The sequence below is a fragment of the Nicotiana attenuata genome, chromosome 7, assembly GCF_001879085.1.
Source record: "Nicotiana attenuata strain UT chromosome 7, NIATTr2, whole genome shotgun sequence".
NCBI lineage: Eukaryota > Viridiplantae > Streptophyta > Magnoliopsida > Solanales > Solanaceae > Nicotiana > Nicotiana attenuata.
The window spans coordinates 109,178,352-109,195,292 of record NC_031995.1 but is presented as its reverse complement, the minus strand read 5'-3'; positions in this window follow the sequence as shown (position 1 = coordinate 109,195,292).

Sequence of the window (16,941 nt, the reverse complement as noted above, 5' to 3'; positions counted from 1 at the left end):
ACTTTTAGGATAGTTATGGGAATTTTGGATGCCATTTAATCTAGCTAGAAGAGTTTTTTTTTTTTTTAAAATGTTCCCAAAAACTTCTTTATTCCACTTAGAGGCTTATTGCTTAAAAAGAGGAAGGGCCTCTTCAAAAGACTTGTTGTTCCAGCAAGTTCTCACAAGGTTTGGGAACTGGGGATGGGAACACTACATAGTTTCCAACCGGAATGGCCTAGTTACTGGCGGGCTGAATTTAGGGTTTGTCGATGCCCCCTTTTTCTAAAGGCGAAATCGGGTTTACGATATTTGGGCGGATAAATCTATTCCTTTTGGGAATTTGGGTTTTTCAGATTTAGAAGAGTCGCCACCTAATGATTGAGTGCATTAGGACACCAAGGAATAAGAAAAAAGAAAAGAACCAGAGAACGGGTAAGGGCTTGAAATTATCCCAGGGGGAAGGTGTTAGGCACCCCCCAAGATCCACTAGTGTGGTTCCCGGCCATGCTACAATTTGTGACTTTAAAGCGAATAAACATATAAGACAACTTCACATAACGATTACAAGTAGGATTGTATAAAGGTCAGATAAGCATGCTGAAGTTAGGGAATAGATGGTTTCATGCTCGTTTAAAAGAATGTATAAATGCAGAAAAATGAAGGTCAAGTAACGAATGCAGATAATCAGACAAAGAAGTAAAATGGGCGGAAGTTTTAAAAAATGAAAACAGTGCTGGAAATTCCAAAGAGGTTTAAATTAAAGTGAAATACAAAGTTTAAAGAACTGGAAAACTGACGTAAGCACATATGGAGGGAGGGGGATCCTAGGTTTATAAATAACATGGATCATCCACGCAACACCCGATAACCGATTATACGCATGGTGTTATCGCGTGATCATCATCTCCATGTCTACCCTTTCCCACCCCGTTTAAGGTATTAAAGCCCAGAATGGTCTTGTTACTTATTGCATGCTATTACCCGTCCCGTTCCTATCAGTCTCGGAGGCATTGAGACTAATAATCCTAAAAGGGAAGGGAATTGGGGATTTTCAGAGTTTAAAAGGATAAAAAGTCTAAGGTGACAAGCAAAAACACATAAGCAGTTAGGGGAAGAACACATAGCAATTAAGGCTCAAATAGGACTCCTCACTTAAAAGAGCAGATTGTATAGCATGATTTCAAATACTGGTTGTGGTCTGGATTAAAAAATTACGTAATAGAGCGTACTGATTTTAGGGAAAAGGTTGCTAGTTATATAAACGAAAGATCTGCAGATTTTGACGACCTTATGACTGATTTTAGACTCGTAGATGAAATAGACGAAGCTGGTTCAGTTGATTATTCCTACAGACATGATTTCTAAGCGTAATTGGTTTTAAACAAATACATAAATGCAAGAGTCCTATAGGCATGGTATCTAAAGTGAAGTTGGTTATTTATTAAACCTATGATTGTTTGCCTAATGGCATGTATATGCAGAAGTGCAGAAACCTAAGATCATGATTTCTATATGCAGAACTTATAGACATAATTTCTAAGATGCAGAAATGCAGAATTTATAGGCATGAGTTTAAAATGTAGAATGCGGAAATTGTAAATAACCTATAGGCAGGTTTTCTACCCTTGGCATGCATTCATCCCCATCCCTTTCCACTAGCCATCCCCAACTGTTATTACAAATTATTACAGACCCAAATGAATCAAAAAAAAGAAAAGTAAAATTACATCAGAAACTCCAGCTACATCCAAACAGCCTAATTCAGACTTCAAAGTCCAACAATATGAGATAAACCAACTTCAAGGATCAGATTTCCAAAAGCCTTTCTCATGTTTGGGATGTGTCAAAGTTCCCAAGAGTCTCAAAGGGCTCCTGGCAGTGCTTACACCCCAAACACATTGCAGAATTAAGATCATAGTGCAGTGTGAAAATGCCAGCCCTCAGATGTCCAAGTTCAGAGGGAACTCAAGGTCCCAAAGCAAGGCTCACAAGAGAGGGGCAGAACTTAAGGGTCTAAGAATAAGTGTAAGTGCATAGGGGAATTAGGGAAAGCCTTGACAGGCTAGTGGTCATGCACTGCAAATGGGAATGCTGGCACACCCCTGCCCAGCCTGTTAGCCAAACTTAAGAGTTGAGATCCACTGTGGATCAGGTTATGACCTGGGCAGTAATTAGGATACTGCCAGGCCAAAACCTTAACTCAAACACATAGAAGGGAATAGGGGTAGGGGTACACAATAGAAAGAGCAAGGAAGGAACATAATTAGCACAAATCACTGAACATAAGCAGTAAAGTAAACAAGGATGCTGAAACTGTGAAGTAAACACATAGGGGTGAGGCAGAAAATTAAATGAAAAACATACCAGTTTCAAAGGAAAACAAGTAAGAAAACAGTAGTCTTTGAAAAGCCAAGTTGCAAGCACAGCAGTTCCAAAAGGTCTCAAGCAATGCAGAGTATTGAATTCAAATTAGTAAGGTAAATGTGTGAGTTGAAAGTAAGAAGTTCGAGGTATTGAACTTGAAGTATAGAGGCGAAGTATTTAGTTGGGAGTATAGATGAAAAGTTAGGTCTTGTTAAAGTGCAGAAGTGCACCCCCTTTTATTGTGCAAAGAGAACCAATAAGAAAGGTAAAGAAATCATTGGAATCAGTCTCCTTTTGGTTAAGGGATTCTGATTCCAACGGGTAGAAATTAGTTAAGGAAAGAAATTTTTATTAAAACCTTTCAAAGTAGCGCAAAAGGGGTAAATACATAGAAGTTATTTAAGAAAACAGTCAATGGTACACGGTTTGTGCCAAATATGGCAAGGGAATAAATTAAACAGCCATGAAACCAAAAATTGCAGGTTCAATTGAATGAACCAAGTCAAGAAAGGTAAAGGAGGTTCAATCGAAGGAAAATCAGTGGCAAATCATTAGCCTTATTAAAGAGATTTCAGAATCAATCACTTAGTTGATAAAAAAAAATCCTTTGAAAGAGAAATTTCTCATATATATAAGCACACAGATCACACGAAAAGAGTCGTTAGGTTATTTAGAAAAAGAGTTTAACACTGAAGGTCTCAGAGTCACAAGCAAAGAGATTCAAGCTTAATTACAGACTCACAGTGAGTCTGAAAGCCTAGGGTCCCAAAGCGGAACCCTAGTACCACTTGTCAAAGAAACCCCAAAACCTAGGGTTTCGAATAAAATCAGAGGTGAGAAAACAATGTCTTTGAAAGAGGCTTAGAAATCTCTTTCAAAGAGTTATGAGAGGCAAACATACACAAACAAACTCAGAAGAAAGAGATGATGCGAGTTTTTAAACAACAGTAGGGAAAAATATACAAACAAAACTCAGTAAAGCGACCAAAATCCAGGATTCAAACATAAACACATATAGCAAAGAGTGAGGAAAACAACACAAATTAACATGCGAGCATAAGGATAACAGCAGAAAAAATAGAAGAGTCTTGCATAATAATAAAAAAGAAGAAACAAGAGAGCAAACTCATGCATAATAAGAAGAAAACATACGAGCATAAACACACATAAAGAAAGAACAGGAAAGATCAGAAAATTATTTGAAGAAACCCTTTTCAGAAACCCTAAAATAGAGATTGAACGATTTTAAAGAGGAAATTTGGGAAAAACCTTTGAAACGTCAAATAACGCTCAGGCATGTCACAGATCTAAAAGAAATAAGTAAGTACAGAACCTCAGACGGCTTAGAGTTGCAGAGAAAACCCTAGAATGAGAAAGGTCTTGAGGAAAGTCGGATCCTGAGTCGAAAAGACTCATATTGCTTGAACACGCCGGAATAATGGCCGGAAAGGCCATAGATCAACAGATCTGAGAAAGATCTAAAGAGAGCCATTGAAGTCGGGCCCCCAAACTTCGAGTAGCTTAGGTTTAACGGTGAGAGAGAGTGAGCACAGGCCACCCATGGCTTGGAATGCCATGGATTCCGGTGGAAACATGGTAGAAACAGGTGGGAGATGATTAGGGTTTCGGAGAGGCTAGAGAGAGTGTGGGAGACAAAGAGAATTTCAAGGCGACGCCTCAGATAGAATGAATTAGGGTAAGGGGGTTATGGGAATTAAAAATGGAAAGGAAGAATTACGGTCGTTGATCAAAATGATCAACGGCCAAGACTAAAGGAGAGCCGGATGGGTTTTAAGATCGGGTCAGGGGTCGGGTAATTTAGGAATTGGGTAGGTTTCAATTTGGGGCGGAATTGGGGTTAAAATTGAAAAGAAATGAGGCTATAATTGAAATAGAAACGGGCTAGATGTTAAATAGACAATTTTCCCCTTTTTATTTTTATAAAATAGTAATAATGATTTTAAAACAAATTAAAAGCACTGAACTAATTAATAATATATAAATATTAATCCAAAAACACTGGAAATAATTTTAGAATTGTAAAATGCTATTAATCGTAAAATAGGCTATAATTGCGATTATATGCAATTTAGATTTAAAAATACCAAATAAATTTATAAAAATATAAAAAAATCACCTTAATTATATTTTGGTGTAAATATGAGAGTAGAAATAAAATATTCACCAAAATGATAATTTGGGAATAATTGTTGGATTTTGTACTGCTAGAAATAGACAATAAATTGATTTTAAAATCTTAAAAATTAGGGAAAAATACCAAGACTCTTGGGTATGCTTATATATGCATACATATGCTATTTTGGAGGTATTTTGAGTATAAAAAAAAATACATAGGAAAAAATTGGGTGTCAACAACTGCCCCTCTTTACCCGGGAAGAATGAATGAGTTGTCGGGTAAAGATATGATGGCCAATTTTGACCGAATGAAACGATTGAAGAATTTTGACCGAGCTCTGGTTCCTGAGCTGCCTACATATCCCTGGTCTTACAGGAATCAGGCCATATGTAGTTCGGGATCCGTCGACGGAGTATGCCGGTGGGGATTTTCCAAGAAGGGCGTGATGGTCAGAGTCTGATAGGCTGCGGGAACGGGAGCGAGATCGCTCCTGCTGAGACGGCCGTTGCTAGCCGGTGTACCTGCAAATGAATAATACCAACATATATTGTGCGAAAATTTAAACGTGATGCAAGTTCCCTTTGGACAATGAATGTTGTCTTTGGACGGTTAGGATGACGTCCTCGGACTATGGTGTCCTGGGCCATGAAACACATAATAAAGGATTCGCAGGCTATGAAATGATGCTCTCGGGCTATGAGAATGATGCCTCCGAACCATGATGCCCTGAATAATGCGATGCAGAGATAAAAGTGGGGTCCTCAGGCCATGGCATGACGTTCTCGGGCTATGAAAATGGTGCCTCTGAACAATGACGCCTTCGGACAATTTGGCGATCTTTCAGTCCATGAAATGCAGGATTTGGCGATCTTTCAGCCGATGCAAGACTTAGATAAAAATGGCGATCTTCCAGCCGATGCAGGATTTAAATGAAGTGGCAATATTTTAGCCAATGCAAGACATAAATAAAAATAGCGATCTTTCAGCCGATGCAAGATTTAAATGAAGCGGTGATATTTTAGCCATGCAAAGATGTAAGTAAAATGGCGATCTTTCAGCCGATGCTGGATTTAAATGAAGTGGCGATATTCAGCCATGCAAAAATTAAATGAAGTAGCGATATTTCAACCAATGCAAGACATAAATAAAAATGGCGATATTTCAGCCGATGCGGGATTTAAATGAAGTGGCGATATTTCAGCCATGCAAAGATGGAGACAAAGCTTAGTCTCGAAAGGCAGAATGGTAGCCTTATGCAATGCAAGAATGCAGATGGAGACAGAGCTTAGTCTCGGAAGGCAGAATAGTAGCCTTATGCAATGCAAGAATGCAGATGGAGGTAGAGCTTAACCTCGGAAGGCAGAATAGTAGCCTTATGCAAAAGATGAAAGATGAATAGTAATAATAAAAAATTCTTAGCTGATAGCTGATAGGTGATATTTGACATTGATATTGTGGCTGTTGGGGATGTTGTGTGCGGATAGAAAATGTAAATAGGTGATGGTTCTGAGAGTCGTATTCCCGAAAAACATGAGTGTATATATGTATTCGATGATTTGCGACTTGGGTGCCTGCATCTAAGGAAAAATGGTGAGTTTTGTAGAGGGGGAAGGTTAGTTCGTATCCCCATGGACTTCGCTTGACTGGCTCGGCTCTATTTAGGATGAGACCGTGGGTACCCTCGGGTAGCGTTGCTAAACAAAGCGATTTCGATAATAGACATGCATGAGTTTTGTTAAGGATATGATATATGTATATATATTTAAAAAAAGCTTTAGATGAACCAACGACTATGATGTGGCTCAAAACATTGCGACCTTTCTTGCTACGGAATTTTGAGGGCCCCCCTCAAAATTCTGCCCCAGTTTAGTGGGTTGCTGCTTCTGACGGCTGCTTGCAATGATCGGCTGAAGTTACTTCGGAATTTTGAGGGTCCTCCTCAAAATTCTGCCCCAGTTTAGTGGGTTGCTGCTTCTGACGGTTGCTTGCAATGATCGGCTGAAGTTACTTCGGAATTTTGAGGGTCCTCCTCAAAATTCTGCCCCAGTTTAGTGGGTTGCTGCTTCTGACGGCTTCTTACAATGATCGGCTGAAGTTACTTCAGAATTTTGAGGGTCCTCCTCAAAATTCTACCCCAGTTTCCAATTGCGAGGGGGGTGGGGGGTGGGGAATGAAAATTTCATTGAATTGTGACCGAACCCATAAGGCTGCCTACGTATCCCCTCATAAACGGAATCAGGTCAGACGTAGTTCAAATCACATCATAAAGGAAATCATAAATGACTACACATAGTATCGCTTGACTGCATCTGAATTTATTGGTTTTGGCCAAACTTCTCCGTCCATTTCTGCAAGTATGAGGGCTCCTCCTGTCAGAACCCGATGAACCATGTATGGACCTTGCCAGTTAGGGGAGAACTTCCCTTTGGCTTCTTCCTGATGTGGAAAAATCTTCTTCAACACCAGCTGCCCTGGTGTAAACCGTCTTGGTCTGACTCTTTTGTTGAAGGCTCTGGTCATTCTGTTCTGGTAAAGTTGACCATGGCAAATCGCGTTCATTCTCTTTCCATCTATGAGAGCTAACTATTCGTAACGACTCTTTACCCATTCTGCATCGTCGATTTCTGCTTCCTGTATGATTCTTAGGGATGGAATTTCTACCTCGGCCCAGCATATAGGGAGTTGCACCAGTCGATGTGCGGACTGTGGTGCGATACCCTAACAAAGCAAATGACAGCTTCTCATGCCACTGCTTATGCTTTTCTACCATCTTTCTCAATATCTTCTTGATGTTCTTATTGGCGGCTTCTACAGCTCCGTTCATCTGAGGCCTGTAGGCTGTGGAATTCTTGTGTTTGATCTTGAAGGTTTCGCACATGGCTTTCCTCAAATCACTGTTGAGGTTGGAACCGTTGTCAGTAATGACTGATTCTGGGATCCCGAACCGACAAATGATACGGTCACGGACAAAGTCTGCCACGACTTTCTTGGTCACTGCTCTGTATGATGCTGCTTCAACCCATTTAGTGAAATAATCAATTGCTACTAGGATAAACCTGTGCCCATTTGATGCGGCAGGTTCGATTGGTCCGATAACATCCATTCCCCATGCGGCGAACGGCCATGGCGAGCTTGTTGCATTAAGCTCATTTGGAGGCACTTTTATCATGTCTGCATGGATCTAACAGCGGTGGCACTTTCGAACATACTGGATGCAGTCCGTTTCCATAGTCATCCAAAAATAACCTGCCCGGAGTATCTTCTTGGCTAAGACAAAACCATTCATATGTGGACCACAGGTCCCAGCATGAATTTCCTCTAACAACCTGGATGCTTCTTTTGCGTCAACACACCTTAGCAATCCCAAATCAGGAGTTCTCCTATACAGGATTCCTCCGCTGTGGAAGAAATTGTTGGATAATCTTCGCAGAGTGCGCTTCTGAATAGCATTTGCAAGCTCTGGATATTTTCCTTCGGCCAAAAATTCCTTGATGTCGTGAAACCAAGGCTTTCCGTCTGCTTCTTCCTCGACATGAGCACAGTAAGCTGGCTGATCATGAATCTTTACTGGAATAGGTCTATGAAGTTCTTATCTGGATGCTGAATCATGGATGATAGAGTGGCCAATGCGTCGGCAAACTCATTCTGGACTCTGGGAACATGCCGGAACTCTGTCTTTGTGAACCTCTTTCTCAACTCCTGTACATGATGCAAATACGGGAGTATCTTGGAGTTCTTGGTCGCCCATTCTTCTTGGACCTGATGTATAAGCAAGTCTGAATCTCCAATCACTAGCAACTCTTGGACGTTCATGTCGATGGCCATCTTGAGCCCCAAGATGCAAGCTTCGTACTCGGCCATATTGTTGGTGCACGGGAACCTGAGCTTGGCGGATACCGGATAATGCTGGCCGGTTTCTGATACTAGGACTGCTCCTATGCCAACTCCCTTGAAATTTGCTGCTCCGTCGAAAAACATCCTCCAACCGTCATAGGATTCTACAATGTCCTCTCCTATGAAGGATACCTCCTTATCAGGAAAATACGTCTTCAGAGGCTCGTATTCTCCATCCACAGGGTTTTCAGCGAGGTGATCTGCTAGTGCCTGTCCTTTGATTGCTTTCTGAGTCACGTAGACAATGTCAAATTCACTCAGCAGGATCTGCCACTTGGCTAGCTTGCCGATGGGCATGGGCTTCTGAAAGATATACTTCAACGGATCCATTCTTGATATGAGATACGTGGTGTAAGCACATAAATAATGCCTCAACTTCTGAGCTACCCAAGTCAGAGCACAACAGGTGCCCTCTAGTAAGGAATACCGGGCCTCCTACGAGGTGAACGTTTTGCTGAGAAAATAAATGGCCTGCTCTTTTCTCCTCGTTTCATCATGCTGCCCCAGAACACAACCAAACGCTCCATCCAATACTGCAAGGTAGAGTAGCAGGGGTCTACCTAGTTCGGGCGGAACCAGAACCGGCGGTATTGACAGGTACTCTTTGATTCTGTCGAAGGCTTTCTGGCAGTCGTCAGTCCATTTGGTAGCAACGTCCTTCTTCAAAATCTTAAAGATCGGCTCACAAATGACAGTGGACTGAGCTATGAACCGGCTGATATAGTTAAGTCTCCCCAAGAAACTCATAACTTCCTTCTTGCTCTTCGGCGGCGACAATTCTTGAATAGCTTTGACCTTTGATGGATCCAATTCTATCCCTCAGCGGCTCACAATGAACCCAAGTAGTTTTCCGGCAGGAACCCCAAATGCATATTTTGCAAGATTCAGCTTCAGGTTGTACCTTCTCAGTCTATTGAAGAATTTCCTCAAATCTCCCATGTGATCAGTGGCTTTCTTGGATTTGATGATGACGTCGTCTACATACGCTTCGATCTCATTGTGTATCATGTCATGAAAACTTGTGGTCATGGCCCTCATGTAGGTGGCCCCTGCATTCTTTAACCCGAACGACATCATTTTGTAACAATACATCCCCCAGGTGTAATGAAAACCGTTTTCTCAGCATCCTCTTTATCCATCCATATCTGATGGTACCCCGCAAAACAATCAACGAACGACCGCAACTCATGCTTGGCGCAGTTGTCAATCAAGATGTGTATATTTGGAAAGGGAAAGTCGTATTTTAGACTGGCCCAGTTGAGATCTCGGTAGTCGACGCAAATTCTAACCTTCCCATCCTTCTTCGGTACTGGCACAATATTGGCTAACCATGTCGGATACTCTACTACCCGGAGGACCTTAGCTTTGACCTGTTTAGTGACTTCTTCTTTGATTTTCAAACTCATGTCTGACTTGAACTTTCTGAGCTTCTATTTTACTGGCGGATAGGCCGGATCAGTTGGTAATTTGTGAGCCACAATGGACGTGCTTAGACCAGTCATGTCGTCATATGACCATGCGAATATGTCCTCATATTCCTTGAGAAATTTTGTGTACTCTTCCTTCTCAAATGGTGACAAGTGAACGCTGACTCGTGTTTCTTTGATGTTCTCTGCATCTCCCAGATTGACGATCTCCGTCTCGTCCAGGTTGGACTTAGGCCTATTCTCAAAATTCTCAACTTCTTTAATGATTTCTTCTGCATCTTCCTCTGAATCTGTGTCCGTTTGTCGCATTGTCTCATCGCATGTCACAGTCGTTGGTTCATCAAGATAAGTAATAGTAATGTTGTTTGAGTAAAGTAATGAGGGAAAATAATAAGAGAGAGATTTGTAAGAAAATTGAAATACTTTAATAAATTCCATAAGTGTTTTGAACATTGGAGCTCTTTCTTGCGAAGAAAAAAGAAAAATGCGAAAGGAAAATAAACTTTATTAAAGCAAGATAATGCGTAGTGCTTTGTTCAGCCTTGCTACCCCGAGGCACGTCGGGCTTTGGTGGTTTTGATGGTCCAGTTGCTGAGGTGTGCTCCTCTGCTCAGAGCCTGTATGGAAGGGCCTTCCTCCCCCTCCTCCTCAAAAATGACACAACAGTCCATATCATCCTCTTCCAGGAACAAATTACTCATCGCTGCTAATGCTTCCTCTTCTTCTGACCCATAGATAACCTCGGCTGGTTGAAAAGTCTGCTCTAGACGGGGTATCGGCTGCTCCAATGGATAGTAAGGGCCGCGCCAAGGTGGCGACCAGTCCTTGAATTCTTTCCAGGTATACTCATACCCCAACCCGAAGGTGGTACCATGCTTCTTGAGCTTGATAGGCTTAGCGATTCCTTGGAGGTTTTTGCCAAGTCCTTTGCCAGGTTCATATCCGCTCCAGTTCAGTATGCTTTCAATTTTGTTGTTCCACCATTTGTCTTTGTCGACTGCGTTGACCCGCTCGATGTGGTGGTAAGTTTCCCCACCTAATCTTCTTCTTCCTCCAATTGCTGGAATGGTCTGTCGGCTATATATGGGGTTGCTACCGTCACCATGAATGATCACCTCCTGGTGATTCCATTCAAATTTCACTGCCTGATGTAGTGTTGATGCCACGACCCCAGCGGCATGAATCCATGGTCGTCCCAACAGCAGATTGTAAGAAGCCGGCACGTCTATCACTTGAAAATAAACATCAAACCAAGTGGGCCCCATTTGCAAACGTAGGCTAATTTCCCCAATAGTGGACCTTTGAGATCCGTCGAAAGCTTTGACGTTGATGGACCCATCCTTGGTTTCATGCAACCCTTTTCCCAATGTTCTGAGTGTTACCAGAGGACAAATGTTGAGACTAGATCCCCCATCAACCAGGATCCGGGTGATAAAATAATCCTCGCACTGCACAGTGATGTGGAATGCCTTGTTATGACTCAATCCTTCCGGTGGCAGTTCATCCTCGTGAAAGGTGATTTTATGATCTCCAACACTTGGCCCACCATGTTTGCCATTTATCCTCCAGTGATGTTGCTTGGTACATATGCCTCACTCAATACCTTCAACAAAGCATTCTTTTGTGCATCAGAACTTTGTAATAAAGCCAAGATAGAAATTTGGGTCGGTGTTTTGTTCAGCTGGTCAACGACCGAGTATTCCTTGGCTTGTATCTTTCTCCAGAGATCACCGGGTCCTGTTTCAATGATGGCCTGTCGGCCAGAGGTCTGCTTACTCGACTCAGCTAAGTGTTCTGGGGTATAAACCCTGCCGGTTCTTGTCATACCCTACGCTGCAACTGTTTCTCCGAACTTGGCTTTTCCTTTCCTTCTTGCCTCGGCTGTGTAGTCCCACGGTATAGCTTTTGTGTGGAACGGTGTTACGGCTGTCATTGCTACTGGAATAGGCACCCTTGCCTTGGAGGGTAATACAGCAACTTCAAAGGGCTCAGGCGCCTTTGGGGACCCAAACTCGACTTCGATTGGTGTTGGCGTCTTTGCGGAGGCTGGTGCTTCAAACTCAAGCGGTATGGACATGTTCACCTCAGCATCTTCAGAAGGCTGAATTTGGACTACAATCGGGTTAAGAGTGACTGTTGGTTTCTTTGGATCGTCACCTTCCGTGATCAAACCGATTGATCCTTTGGGATCCCAATCATCTTCTATTTCAATCATATGAACACTTCCACCCTTGTGGTCTGGTAGAGGGTTGCTGCGGACGTTCGGAGCAGGCTCCTTTGCCACGATAATCTTGTTATCAATTAGAGCCTGGATCTTGTCCCTCAGGGAGCGGCACTCATCAATAGTATGTCCCTTCATGCCAGAATGGTATGCACAGGTTTTATTTGGGTTAATCCACTGGGAAGGGTTTTCAGGAGTTATGGCAGGGACAAGGGTGACATAACCAGCGGCTTTGAGTCTTTCGTACAGCTGGTCGATTGGCTCGGCAATGGCGGTGTATTGTTTGGGAGGTCTGCGGTCAAAATTTGGTCGGGGTCTAGGAAAGTTTTGGCGAGTAGGAGGTGATTGATAGTGGGATGGTTGAGTGTTGTAGGCTTGGTAGACTTGTGCGGGTTGGGAATATTTGGGTGAAGTGGGTTGGTATGTGGGAGGTGGAGGTGATTGATAGGTAGGTGGTGGAGCTTGGTAGGAAGGTGCGGGGTAATTTGAGGTAGGTTGATATGTAAGAGGGGGTATTGGGTAGGTTTGGTATTTGATTGGGGATTTTGTTCTCTGTGCAACCATCACGGCACTCACATCCCTTTTCTTGGACGTGCCACCAGACTGTAGAGCCTTGTTGGTAGCCTGTAATGCTTCAAAGTTAGTGACCATACCACTTTTAATACCTTCCTCGATCCTCTCCCCTAGCTTGATGATGTCGGAGAATTTCTGGCCTTCAATCAGCATCAACCTTTCGTAGTACTGTGGGTCTTGAGCCCGGACGAAAAACCTGTTCATTTGTTCTTCTTCTAAAGCCGGCCTGACCTTAGCAGCTTCTGATCTCCAACGAGTAGCATACTCGCGGAATGTCTCCGTGGGTTTCTTTTTCAAGTTCTGGATGTAGAACACATCTGGCGCATTCTCCGTGTTGAATCTGAACCTGTCCATGAAATCGGACGCCATACTTACCCAGTTTGACCACTTCTTCGGGTCTTGGCTAATGTACCAAGACAGCGCATCCCCTTTCAGACTTCTCATAAAGAGCTTCATGCGAACGTTTTCATCCTATCCTACTCCGACCAGCTTGTCGCAGTATGTCCTCAAATGAACTCTGGGATCCCCGGTGCCATCGAACATTTCGAACTTGGGAGGTTTGTACCCCTCGGGCAGTTCGACATCTGGTTGAATGCAAAGGTCTTCGTAATTCAGTCCCTCGATCCCCTTGTTTCCTTCAACACCCTGAACTCGGCTAGTCAGCTTCTTGAGTTCTGCGGCCAGATTCTTAATAAGAGAGTCTTTGTCATCAGACTCATGTGCGCTTGAGGCGGGTTGAATGGGGTGTGGTATGGTTTTCACATAGATGGGGGTGTTGTGGTGATGATCATTTACAGAGTTCAGTGGTTTGGGGATGAGCAGTGGGGTGTTGTGGCATGTGTTGTAGTGGTGATGGGGAGTGGATTTGTTTTGTGGCTTCAGGATGTTTTGAGGAGGTATATGATTTTGAGTGTTGGGGAGGCTGATATCCGGGGTAGTGAGGGAAAATGACAAGCTTGCCAAGTTCCGAACTTGGTCCAGTTCTTCCTGAAATTTTAATAACTTCTGTTCGAGCTGAGAGGAACTTTCCTTGGAAACTTGAATACCTTGAGAAGTCTCTACCCTTTCAACTGAGCTTTCCTTTCTGATGTTGCTCAAATCTTCCATCTTTCCTTTGTTCTTATTTCTGATAGGACTCGGAGGAGGAGGAGACGGAGGACCCTGGGATCTTGTGGAATATGATGACAATGCCAGAGTGCACGAACTAACCTTTGGGGAGGGGAATAAGCGAAAGTAAAAACAAAAGGTAACAAGTTAGTAGGGATTGTGAGAAGAAAACGTTGCAATATTTAAACACATAATGTAAGAATATAAATGGTGTCCTAAATTGGGAGCCTCGTTGTGCCCGAGGTAGGCCTAGCGACAAGTAATTTTGGAGAACTTAGAATGCTAAATGCCTCATTTTATTGATAAAAAATAAGACGAATCCCAAAACGACACTAAATAACAGGAAATAAAAGTGTCACTAGTGGCAATAGGCCTTATTACATTTAAAGCAAAGAAAAGACTCCTAACTACTTGGTCCCAGAAGGACCTTCCCCAGACTCGGCATCTTTAGCTCCATCGAACAGCTTCACCAGCTCACGTAGTCCCAGCAGCAAGTAGGCTCTTGCCAGATGTCCGCCTTCATTTCCTTCAGCAACCCGGCAATCTTCAACCCTCTTCAGGAACTTCTTTTCTAGCTCCACTATGCCCCGCTCCAAACAGATTAGTTGTTTGTTAGCGTTGACAGCCATATCTTTCCATTCTCCAATTAGCTTTTGATTGGCTTCTTGTATTTCGCGGTGCTCATTTTCACATTCCCGCATCCTCTTGCGCAATTGGTTGTACTTATCCTGTACTTCAGCCTTTTCGTCGATGACCCTGTGACCTCGGACAAGCCCGGGTTGTCCTAACCCACTATGATCGTCCTCCAACCAGCCTGGATAGTATGGAGTATAACCAGCGTGGTACCTGTCTGGTTCTATGGAATCCTTTCCCAGGATGATTTTGCAGTGCCACGCATGCTGAGCTTGACACTTGTACGGACTATCGTCAGCCCGGTAATGACTCATCTTGTCGACCCTTGGTATAACCTGTTCCTGCCTGCCTGTCTCATAACCCGGATAGGGACATATGGGTAGGTCCCTCTTAAACCGATCAGTATCAGAAATGAAGTATCCCTAGACCGTATGATGAATTCTTCAGTGGGGAACCACTCAAACATCCATTGCACCCGGTCTTCAGTAAGATTGTCGAAGAGCTCGACCCACTCTCTAGCATTCTCTGGTCGGGCGAACATGTTGGGCATATAATTCATCCGCTTTGGGTGATGAAAAGTGATATGATCATCCCAGTCTCTACGATGGATTTCCTGCCGGTACTCACCCCTTTGGAGGTGCTCCATAAAGCCATAGTTGGAGTAGCAAATTACATCCCTCGAAATGTTTGGCCCCTTGTTGACATCTTTCTAGGGCTCGGTATATTTCTGCAACTATCATTGGCACAAGGCTGAATGGCTGCCCGTTAATTCCTTCCATCAAGGTCTTGGTGACCATGGCTAGTCCGGTATGGATTCTTGCTTTCTTTGTTGGAAAAACTACCATCCCCAAGAAACAGAACATAAACACAAATACCCTTCGGCGGATGTGCCCCAATGAGGTGATGGCGAACTCGTCCGGATAGGTACGGTATGATTTGCTATGGCCGTACCTTTCATACAAATGGTCAAAGGGAATGTAAGACTTCTCCGAACATGTCAAGTCGGGATTCTTCTTTAGACCCATTATCTTAAGAAAACCCCTACCCTTACGATTTTCAGGCATTAGCAAACCCGGAGTTTCCCATGGTATCCCAGCCAGTCCTCCTATCTCCTCAAGCAAAGGTGTCATCTCAATGTCTCCGAAGCGGAATACCGACCTATCACAGTCCAAAACAGAGTTGCAGCTTCTATGATTTTGTTGTTGGGTTGAATGTCTAGGAGAGAAGGCAGGTTTCCTAGATACTTCCGGACAAGAGTTTGATCGCTGGAATGGAGATCCTTCCACCAGCTTAGCAATTTGGGGTGAATGTTGGTGACCATGCCGAATCTGTGGACTTCGTGCCTTATTTCTGCAAAACAAAAGGGTTAGGCCCCTTTCCCCACCGGACTCGACTATTTAACATCAATAATTAGCATAAGAAGCATTTAGTTCTCCAAATGAATGCACAGAACGTGGTAGGGTCCATTTGGGTCTTAAGGAAACCCAGTGGACTTTGGACAAGGTTATCTTAAAGAGTCATTACGTGGACAACATAACTGACTCGGCTAGGTTTGACCGTGATGCATGCACAATTAAATAAAGTAGGGTTTCTATGGGGTTTTAGACTGGTACCCTTGAGCGGACAACTCAAGAGGGAAAGGCGCGGAACCGTCGACTACACCATTGATCGACTGGTTTTACCGCAAATATGCCTTTGCCGGATTTAGGGGGTGATAATATCGGAAGAGCGCAACCACTCATTATAAGCGTTGCTATGGTATTTTGTTTGGCACGAGTGGAATATGATGTTGAATATGCAATTACAAGAATGAAACAAGTTGTCACGTATTTGCACGTTCATAAAGTAATGATTACAATAATTGCTCATAATTACAACAGTATTGAAGGAAAGCAGTAAAACAGAGCATTAAAGAAAACAAAACAAAGAGCCAAGTTAGTTTCGCAGTAGAAGAAAGAATAAATACTTAAAAACAAGTAAAGACATGTAAAGAAGCATGAAGTCACAAATAGCATGAAATGGTAAGAGCCTAAAGAAATCCCCAGCAGAGTCGCCATGCTGTCGATGCCCCTTTTCTAAAGGCAAAATCGGGTTTACGACATTTGGACGGACAACTCTATTCCGTTTGGGAATTTGGGTTTTTGAGATTTAGAAGAGTCGCCACCTAATGATTGAGTGCATTAGGACACCAAGGAATAAAAAAAAGAACCAGAGAACGGGTAAGGGCTTGAAATTATCCCAGGGGGAAGGTGTTAGGCACCCCCCAAGATCCACTAGTGTGGTTCCCGGCCATGCTACAATTTGTGACTTTAAAGCGAATAAACATACAAGACAACTTCACATAACGATTACAAGTAGGATTGTATAAAGGTCAGATAAGCATGCTGAGGTTAGGGAATAGATGGTTTCATGCTCGTTTAAAAGAATGTATAAATGCAGAAAAATAAGGGTCAAGTAACGAATGCAGATAATCAGACAAAGAAGTAAAATGGGCGGAAGTTTTAAAAAATGAAAACAGTGCTGGAAATTCCAAAGAGGTTTGAATTAAAGTCAAATACAAAGTTTAAAGAACTGGAAAACTGACGTAAGCACATATGGAGGGA